Genomic DNA, 10540 nt, shown 5'->3' with positions numbered 1-10540 from the left:
TAGTTTGTAATACACTTTTAAAGTTTTTAAATATAAAAACTTGTTTTAGGCTTCTATGTGGACATTATAATAATGTATAGTAACCTTATATTCTGCTCGGTATGGCATGTCTGTCTGGTCTCAAAGTTTTTTCATACATTTTCGTTGCTACGGTTACTATAAGCTTTATAAGTATGAAAATGTATTCATAAAGTAAATTTACAATTTACTATGATAGAGATTAAACAGGATGTTTGTCTTAAAAAGTATAGTAATAATAAAGCTATAAATTTTATTGTACACATTTTACAATACACCAGAGCGATAATTAATATTTTTATGAAAAATGGAATTTTTTTTCAAAGTTCTCAGATATAAACCAATAATAATTTTTATAATTTAATGTTAATGCACGATGGAGGTTTAACAGGCGTATAGTATAATGGAAACCTCTCTTCGTAGTTCACTCATTTCGAGTGAATTAAGATTTTATTTTATTCAATTGCCGATTATAACCGATATAATGATCAATATTTGTTTGTCCGAAGCTATGTTTAGTATTTTGATTTTGAATAAAGTATTTTTGGTAGTTAATATTTCAAATTGTTTAGTATTATTTAAAATTCACATTGTCAAATAACACGGATGAAGTAATTTATTTATATCTTATTTAAACGGACTAAGTCCAATTGACAGTATTATAATAACGATAATAATAATAGTATAATAATATTTGACAATTTATAATTTTCTGAATAATTCAAAATAAGTAGTAAAATTAATACAAGGAATACAGTAAAAAAAAATTAATGTTTAATTTATTAATTAATTTATGAAAACTAATTTTTTTTAAATGCATTTGTTTTAACTTTTGGCATTTTAATTTTTAATTTTTAATTCATTACAACAATATAAAGAACTATAACATTACAATTATGAACTGATCGATATCGATGTTAAACGAGTACTGAGCGTAAGTTCTACAGACTATATGCATAGCCGATAAGCTATCGACCCATAAGCTATCTGTAGATCGATAATCTATATTATATTAAAGGTCGTTTCACACTAATATGGTACGGTCATGGTTATTATTGCGGGTTTTCACATTTCTTAAGTAAATAAACATTAATTTTTATTTTTAAACACATAACAGACATGAAAATTCCGCAGTTAAAATAACTGAAAAAAGCAATAAGAAAGCAAAAAAAGCAATAACACAAAAGGAGCCAAAAAAATCAAAAATTAATTCGTTTACTTGGAATCAGATTGACGTGAAACGAATTTATGTATAATAATTAGATTTCTATCTTAAATATATAAAAGGAATCATTTCCTTTAAAATCCGAGCTCTAATGATTACAAATATAATATAAAACCTGAAAAGTGGGAGACAGAGTGGAGTGCGATACAAAATAATATTATAAAAATTAAATAACAATGCTTGTTAGTTAAATTATTACAGATTACATTACTTAAAATTGATTATTTCTGAAAAACATCAAAATATTTAAGGGATCATTTAACACGTAATTCTGAGAGATATGTGGTATACAAAATAAATTATTATTGCGTAAGTTATTAGTATTGGTTTTAAAATTTATTTGGTTAAGTAAAAATTAATTACAATTATAATTCGTAATAATTGTGGTAATATGTTATGAATTTTAATACTTACATTTTAACAACAGAATCACAATACAGGCAAAAAGCGGAGTGAGGTTATGCGGAAAATAGTTAAAACCTCAATCCGTACGCGTAACGCGTGTGGAAGATGGGAAATAAATTTCGCTGGCGTGTCATCTGGGATCTCTGAAGTTTAAAAAATATAGTATACTAAATTTAAATTTTAGACTATTGTTTTTTAATGCGAGTTGTGAGTCTACGTAATATTATAGGTGTGTCACATTTAAAACGATCCTCGTCAACGTAATTAATTCATATCAACCGCGCAGAACACCAGAAAAAAAATTAATTCTCTTGATTGTTAACGATTTAAAAATCGAATAGAAACGATAAGTTTATAAAATCTCTATTTTTGCAATAAACGTTTAAACGTATTTTTTTTTCAAAACTCCCCCTCGAGTATTGTACACGATTTGTTTTGTCATAATATATTGATATTATGTTTCAATCGTTTTTTTTCGATACCTACTTCAAGTGTTTTATTTTATTATTCCAACGGCTATATTATAATGGCGCCGTTTTGCTATTATATACGACGATGTGTATTATACCGATATATATACCCGCGTTATAGTTGTTGTTGTAGTTGTTGTTGTTGTTGTTGTTGTTGTTGTTGTTGTCCTACAATCTGTTCATATTATAATATAGCTGCAGTGGCAGTATATAGTTACCGGCACACCGCACAAAAGGTATATATCGACGAAAATGATCGGCCAACTCTTGAAAGCATTTACGCAGCCGACGCGACGATGCGGTTGTTGGTTACTTGGCAACAGATTAAACGATAGGTCGTTCAACAGATTATAAATTTGTGATTTAACTACACTGGTTTCAGTATCAATTGAAACACGACCAAAATGGCAGTTATACGAAATTAATATACATACATTATTGAACAATTACTGAATAACACGCCGCGAATATATTATATGGGCTCGAGTTAATCACCGGAATAAAACAGTTTGCAATTATGATGTTTTCTGCAAAGACTCATTAATAAATTATTATGTCCGGCCCGATCAAGTGGGTGACGAAACGCAGTCAGAAACTTAAAATATATTCTTCGTCCATAGGTATTGGTTAAAATAAAAATTATAGCTCTATTTCATAAAAAAAAAGAGAAAACACTTCGACAGAAAAAAAAACCATCAAAATACTAAAAACTTTGAAAGTTAAACGAATAGAAATAGGTAACTATATATACTATTATGTATTCATTTCGATAAGAACTTCTATCGAATCTGCTCTAAATCCTTGAATAAAATCGTTTACTTTCCTACATGTCAATAAAAAATAAAAATAAAATAATTTTATACTTCAAAGCAAAAAAAAATCCTATGTGCTTACGCATTAATGTTATCGACACTATATCGCCCTACCATATATTATTACGTTTGTTCGATGATTGTAGCTTTAATAATATTTTTTCAGATTATAAAAACCGGGCAACTAATTAAAAAGCGACGACGTTGATTTTTTTCTAGTTTTTCGTGATTTCATTTTAGAAACAATACAAAATTTTAGAAATTCAATACAAACGCAAACACCTGACAGTACAAAATCCTGCCTCGTCGCTTAAATAACGAGCAATAACTACTCCACCGCGTAAGATAATAATAGTCTGTATAGAGGTACGGTCTATTCATCGCTCGAACGACTGAAGTATTACGAGAAGAGGTTTAAGAGTTTAGAGCACTCTACGTCTCGGCGTAAGCGGCCGCGAGCCGCATAATGTATATAAATATATAATATAGGGAAATCTAAAAATTTTCCTCACGGACAGCGACCTCGAGTTAAGATTAGAAAAAAAAATCACTCATTATTATTTTACCGCCATAGCCAACAGCTGAGATGAATCAGGTGAAATATCGTGTGAACGTATAACTATATACCGTGTCCCTCCCCCGAAAATAATAGGATACACTCTATAACTCAGTCACTTGTGTTACTCAGTACCCATATATATAATATATAGTTTAGAATTTTGAATATTTTCTATAAATTTTTAGCTCTCGTATTTTGCGCATGCGTGACATCTTGGATTTTTCTGTGTGCCCTGTTCCCTGTATCTATACAGACGGATCCCGCCATTTACCGCAAGTGGATTTAGAACGGATTCGGTCGGTCAAACCGAAAGTCTGCTATTATACACTCGAATAGCGTCTAAACCTACAGTACTGTCAAGTACACAATATACGCCACCAGCACCATTGTCTCATATTCAAATAGTCAACATATTTAATTTAATTTTTTTTTTGACGAACAAAGCAAACGTTTATTTTGCTGTTCTTGTACAGTTAAAACTGAAAAAAATCGTAAAGTAAAATATTATGATGCTATGCTCCCGGCTAGATGAATAATAGACTAGGTATCTACGATTTCACATAGCAAACAAACTGCGTGTAACGTATTGCCTATTAATGATTTATGACCGTTCGTTTGTTTTTATATTAACTATAGTTACCGTCTACTAGGTATATAGTATCATAGAAGTATGAACTCCTATTAATATTTATAGCGAGAGCAGGCAGAGGTACTAAAAATAAGGTTTTCGTAGTAATCTCCGAGGTGTACCCGTTAACAGTACCCTTTAAATTATGTGTGAATTATGACGTGAGGTCTAGTTATAAATCAAGAACTAAGAACTAAATATAATTTAATTTATAGGCGCATATTTCCCCGAATAACACAACTATTGGTCACAAATTATGAATAGGTACATTGTAATTATCCTTATTAATAATTATGCTGTTGTAATATCATTAATGTTAATAATGTTCTGTGTATTGTGTAATATACATAATAATACGTATAATCATGTCTGCCAATGGTTTTAGGTAAATATGATAAAATAAATAAATAATACAGTTTTAGATTCTGAGCGGAGGTTGAAGCCTCAATAACTAAACAGTCATTGGCTCGTATTACATACTTATATCAACTTATATCAAATTGAACAATTTTATTGAATATGTTTCATAAAGAACAGTGTTTTTTTAATAGTGCCCGAGTTGGGGTAAAGTGTATCGTGGAGGTATTTTGGTATCGGTATGTTGAAATTATAACCTAACATATAACCTTACACGTGAATTGTGTTTTTTTTATAGTGCATGTATAATATACATGACAATTATTCAAAATAATGATTTCGATTGAATACTCTAGTGTGTAATTGTTTATGAATTATTATTAGGTAAACATTTGAAATACTATTAAGAAGAAAATAGTTTTTAAAAATAATAATAAAAATAATTAAATCAAAATCAGTCTTTCATGTATCAAACTTAACATATTTAGTATGAATTTTTGAAACATAATGTATTTCAGAAACGTCAATAACCTTAGGAGTTAAGGTGTAAGTATAAATAATAATAATAATAATAATAATAAGCAATAGTTACTTATGAGTGGTCATTGTAGTATGATATTGAGGAGTCGAAGATACAAAAACAAGATCAACTCTTTAAAGTCGGCAGGAAATCGTTTGGCCGGTGTGGCTCGTACTAGCTCGAATTACTCTTGTAGACGACGAAAAAATATTCTTTTATATCCTTGGTAGATATTTAACTATTTCAATATTTCTTGTCACTGATCAAGCGGGCTTAGTTACCTAGACTTGTTATCATAAATATTTTCAAGATATGTGCATAATTTACAAGACACTTGTTCCTTCAATTGACTGTTGGTATGTAAAAGAAAACAATTTGAACGCGATGATCCTGTAACAATTTATTCAATTAAAATGTAATTCAGCAATTTTGAAAATGTGACCACAGTATTCTATTATATTTTGAAGAAGATTATAATAAAAACAAGATTCGGTGTAGGTACCTACTTACTTTTGCATTTGTACAATCGTTATTTTTTTTTTTGTTTTAAGTCCATACAATAAATTATGCGTATTTTATGTAAAAGCCTGCAAACGAGAAATCAATTTTATATTCAATAAAATTGATCATTGATTTTTAATGAATATACTGAGATAAATATAACAATAGTAGTTACAGTCATTGTTTGAGGTTTAGGATTAATGAATCATAATAAGTATCAAACAATAGTTAACTTAAATGTAAAAGAATAATCTCACCGTATTGGCATGTTGCCGAAGACTGCAAATTGAAAAAAAAAAATTTTTGTATAGAAATAAGTTCTGAGTGGAGACATCCAGTTAATTAAACGACAAATCGTTTGCCGTACATATTATATACTTTTTTTAAAGTTGTAAAACAGTTGCAATAAATAATGTTTTTACCTACCGGTTATGATTAGTTTTTATTTAGAATATTTATTTTTAGTTTACCACCGTTTGTCATTGATAAATCTGATGATGTTTGTCATAGGTGAAGTAGACTTATTCGTAGTTTTATAAGTGAAATAATACTACAGAAACTCTTTGCGTTTCGCAAGATATATTTATACGAGTCTTGTGCGGGAACTAAAGTTTTAATACCTTCTTCATATATTTGGCCATTTGGATACTCAACCAATAGACATCCGGTAAATATTTACCGAGAGCTGTTTGTCTTGTAGCTTGTTTCTTCATGCTATAATAAACATACCTAAATATACCTAAATCTAAAACCATAGTGAAGAAATAGAAAACTTAATTACTTAACGATTTAGTTACAAAGTTTAATGTAAATTAATAAGGTGTCGTTTAAACATGTAATATAATATAAAAACATATTATGATGGGTACGTGAATAATAATATAGTTATTGAAATCCATATTAATGGGATATTTTATTATTATTTTTAATCCGAATGCAATATTCTATAAACATATTATGTTATTTTAAGTTTGTATTATAAATGTATTTCACGATCTGTAATTTACAGCCAACGAAATGGATGATAAATGGGTAGGGGAAGTGGATGATCTATACTTGTCTGTGTTTCCTATATGGTTCTAAAATCGATTCAGCGTGTCTTAATACAATATAAATTACAAATTAATATGTCTTCATAGTTTTAACTTTTAACAAAATAAAACTTTGAATAAAGCTACAAAAATTTTAAACAAACATAATTAATATTCTGCTTAGATAGCAAAACTATTATACGCGTGCGCTAAACATATAAGTCTTGGAATAATATTATATTATATTATAATCAAACCGAACGAGTTGTTAATTTCGTGTTGAAATAAAACCCCTAGAAATTATTTTGCTAAATTGATAGCAATTATGTAATAATTAATAACTACGCGTGCATTGTTTTCTAACTATGAGCAAAATACACGAGTCCTAAACTTTCAGTCTTTAGAATACTTTCATCAAGAGTTTCAAAAGTTTTACCTTCATTACTTCAACTAAATTATGTAAAAAAAAAATGTAATTTAACTCAAAGCAACGATATAATATATTTTCTGATAATATTACAAAACCCATTATAATTTATAATATTATACCCGCATACACGGGTTTTACTATTTTCCATCAATTGGAAGTAATTTTCAAATGTAATTTCTATAAGAGCTCGAGTTTTCCGAACTGTATATAATATTTTGATACAGTCACATATAATTTTCCGCTATAGTCACACAATTTTACAAAGTTTTACAGTTATGTTTTAGGTTGAGATTTCCTCACTTAAAAAAAAAAAAATACCTTTCGCAAAACGTATAGATTTTACACATTTACATAAATAGCGACGAATTCAGGTGCATATTAATGGTAGTGTCAAAAGGTAACAAATGGTTTACACCGATTTTCTGTTTCAATTTTTTCGTTTTCTTCGCCTATCGACGGAAATGATGAGTTCGTCGATGAATTTAAAGTTACGCAGTGCCAGTCGATAAAAATGTGCGTATGATGTACCTACGAAGATTTGTAGTTTTTCTTTTCGTCCAGCTCATTGTAAAACCTTAAAGTATAGGCTAGGGTCTCGCGCACTAGGGCTCACCCTTGTCTCCCTTCACGCCAACTTCGTCACCCGGCGGTGATTTATACTCGCTTCCATTTCAAACTTTCCTCGGTTCCGGAATCTCGACCTATCTTTCCACACTCGACGATATTTCTCTATCCCATCTTCGTGTCAATCTGCTCTCTGTATATTCACCATTTCCGTTTCCACCTCAGCGTACCATATATCAATAAACGTATGGTTGTGATATATTGTGATGTACCTATGCCATTATATTTTTGACTGTCCTTATACCCTTATCGCGATCGTTCTGTTCTTCCTCGTCTATTTATGTGCATTTTTTTGGCAATATCTGTGCCTTTCGCTCTATCTCCTACAAGTCTGGTTTTCATAACATTTATCTCATAACATTATCGGGTAATTTATTACAACATCAAAAACCCTGTCTTTTCGATTCAATATTTTACAGTAGTTTTTTTCTAATTGCCGTGTAAAGTGTAATTCTTCATAGTGTTGTCGATCTGAGTAATGTGCACTTGCCTACCGATAAACTCCGAAGGCTGCACAAAAAAATACGTCGACAAGAACTGCTGCACGAACTGTACACGAAGTTTTCCTAATCACCGGTGTAAAGTTTTAACCGGCGCAGATATTTAAATGATAATTAAATACCCATTCAAAACTTAAATCACATTTTATAATGATTTTCCAAAAGGTTCAGTTAATTCTTATTCGAGTTATTAGAATAATTCTTATCGATTACTAAAATAATATAATCTTTTTAATCTTTAAAAATAACATGTAATATGTAGGGTGACCCACCATGCATGCTCAATCAACCACTATTATCATTTAATAGTGAATATAATATAGTATTTGGAACAATGGCTTTATGTGAAACATAAAATATAATACCTACCCATGTGATTTTTGTCCATTCTGGTAATTTTGCTGAAAATTATAAAATGTAGATAGATATAGATAAATATTAATAAATAAAATTACTATTTTATGATTTATTAATCATCTTAGCCATATATATATTACTATCCTCAGTGTACAAAATTAATCATCTTTACTCCAGAACTACTATAATTTTAATTTTGATGTGTCTACGGTATACATAGACATTAAAACAAAAATCATTTGCTTAACATTTCGCTGTAAAAATGATTGTTTTCAATAAAAAAAAAACCAAGTTTATATTGCAGAATACACTTTTAAGGTTAAATGGTGTATAAAAATAAATATTTCAAAGAATTTTTTTAATATACCAATACTTAAAATTAAAAATGTCCGAAATCGAAGGTTAAATAATTGGTATGTTTGAATGCATAACTAACCGAAAAATTGGCATAAATATTTTTTAGGCTTTTGTTATAATATTGTTCAATGTATAAATGTTTTCAATCAATCCGGCGATAAAACACCAATTCAATTGATTTAACAGGTGCGTAATAGTTTGACGTTTTAGAGGGGTCATTGTTCATTAATATCAATCGTCAGTCGGTAGGTAGTCGACTCCTATTAAATAAATAAAAAAAAAAACTATTGAAAACCACATTACAGTGCATTATCTGAGCGTATAATGGAACTAACTTTAACACCAATATAATAGATAAATCAAGTCCCCGTTGATCTGTTGGGAGGACGCTACACTAAGATTTGTTATTTTTTTTTTTTTACGCTTGTGACAAAGCAATACAAAGTTTGGTTGGTCTTCAGACTAAATCTTTTAAGGCCTGAAGATTAATATTAGAATTTATTGATCTACTTACTAAGGGCTAACATTATTGTATATGGACATTTAAAGAGAAAAATATCAATAGTAATTATTACGGTATAGTGAGTACGTAGTGAATAGTGAGTCAAGTCCCCTACACGTGTCGAAATTATTTATATCTTTATTTTAAAGTTTAACGCTTTTATAAAGTGTTTAATTTTCTTAATGTTCTAGTACATCATAAATTAATGTTTTCGAATTTGAAAGCCACTATTTTAGGGTTACTAAGTGTAATTTTGTAAAGTTGGATATATACGAAAGAGAGAAAGTAGGATTAAGATGTAATAATAATCTTTTAAATATTGTTGATATTAACATTGAATTCGACGAATGTATATAATTATGCAAATAATACATAATGATGATTCAAAACGATTTCATAAAACAGAAAAGTGAATAGTTTCCATGGCTATATATAATATATATATAATATATATGAATAGCGTATATATACCTAATATACACCTAAGCACATAATGGATAGTGCTCATACATAAGAGTATAGTATTTTGAATCATCATATACGAGTCGTAAAAAAAACCATAGGATATTATATAAACCGTAATAATAAGCCATATCATTAGCGAGAACATGTTTGAATACAAATATTATGATAAAACGAAGATAATACCCATATATATATATAAATGTGTATAGATTAAAAGTAATGTTTGTACATGGGTTAACGAATGTATATTTTTACATAAATATATACCTACATCTCAATGTTAAAAAATTCCATTATTTTAGCGTCCCGGACATAGTGTAGTAGTGGTAGTAGTAGTTGTAGTATGGGTTTTTGAGCTCATTGGTTTTTTGCAAATACCACTCAAATAAGCTTTTTGAAAACGCGTTGGCTGTGAAATTAGATGTCAACGTTTTTCTCGTGCTATGGCACCGAATAACGTAAACGACCGTAAAAGTAAATTGCTTTCCATTGCATTTAGTGGAAAGGTTTCCGCCGACGAAGCAGCGGTGAAACAAAACTAATGCACACCCGCTTGCTATTCAATGAATCAGCAGCCAATTTAATTGGACACCGTAAAAGTAATCAAGGCGCATTAAAACCGTTTTTATGAAAACAATTTTTGATCAGTGTTATTTTCGGCATTAAAGATAATGTCGTTTTCGCGCGTTATTGCTGCACTGGGTTCTCGGCGAATTATAAATTATAATATTATCGCATATAATTGCGTCGCCCCCACGTGGCATTTGGTTTTTTTTTTT

Source organism: Myzus persicae, unplaced genomic scaffold (genome assembly GCF_001856785.1).
Source record: "Myzus persicae strain clone G006 unplaced genomic scaffold, MPER_G0061.0, whole genome shotgun sequence".
Classification (NCBI taxonomy): Eukaryota; Metazoa; Arthropoda; class Insecta; order Hemiptera; family Aphididae; genus Myzus; species Myzus persicae.
The sequence above is the reverse complement of the archived record's forward strand: the minus strand, read 5'-3'. Positions refer to the sequence as shown.